This window comes from Anneissia japonica, unplaced genomic scaffold (assembly GCF_011630105.1).
Source record: "Anneissia japonica isolate Jap-2015-1 unplaced genomic scaffold, ASM1163010v1 scaffold287864_len1152817_cov193, whole genome shotgun sequence".
Lineage (NCBI taxonomy): Eukaryota > Metazoa > Echinodermata > Crinoidea > Comatulida > Comatulidae > Anneissia > Anneissia japonica.
The window spans coordinates 484,696-485,321 of record NW_022710960.1 but is presented as its reverse complement, the minus strand read 5'-3'; positions in this window follow the sequence as shown (position 1 = coordinate 485,321).

The window sequence follows — 626 nt, the reverse complement described above, 5'->3', positions numbered from 1 at the left end:
CAACTAGCCTTCAATTAAATAAAATTATACAAACTCTTTTTGGTTCTATGTCGTAATAATGTATGGTGCGTTCTACGCAATATTGTTGGAATATAATAATATATTGCTTATGTCTTTGATTTTTTTTCTCTATATAATGGCCTAAAGAATGAGATAAAATTACCTGATCTTTTTCAAGAGGAGAAAACCTTGATTTTTGAAGAACTTAAAGGTCATTAAAAACTCCTCAGAAGTCGGGAAAGCTCATTTCCGGCCATCTAGGAATCCAAATTTTCCGGGGCAATTTCCCAGGACCCCTTTTAATGTTGGGGTTTATTTTTTTTTAGACATTTTAAACCACTCTCTTTCATATCCTGGATCCGCCCCTGGCTAGAGTGCATTTCCCTTGTATTTCGAAATTGTTTATAAGTACACAATGCTTTAACCAACACATCGTTAATCAAGGATGCAAGATGACGCTGTGTATAAACAATTGATAAACTTAACATTTACTCGTGAATTGCTAGGTACAAAAACGTAGGCTAACATTTCCAAATCGTTATTTTTGTACTTTTTGAAAAGCGTACACACACATTCAACCCCCTCCCCACAGCGTACGTTTTGTACGCGCGTGAAAATGATGAAAA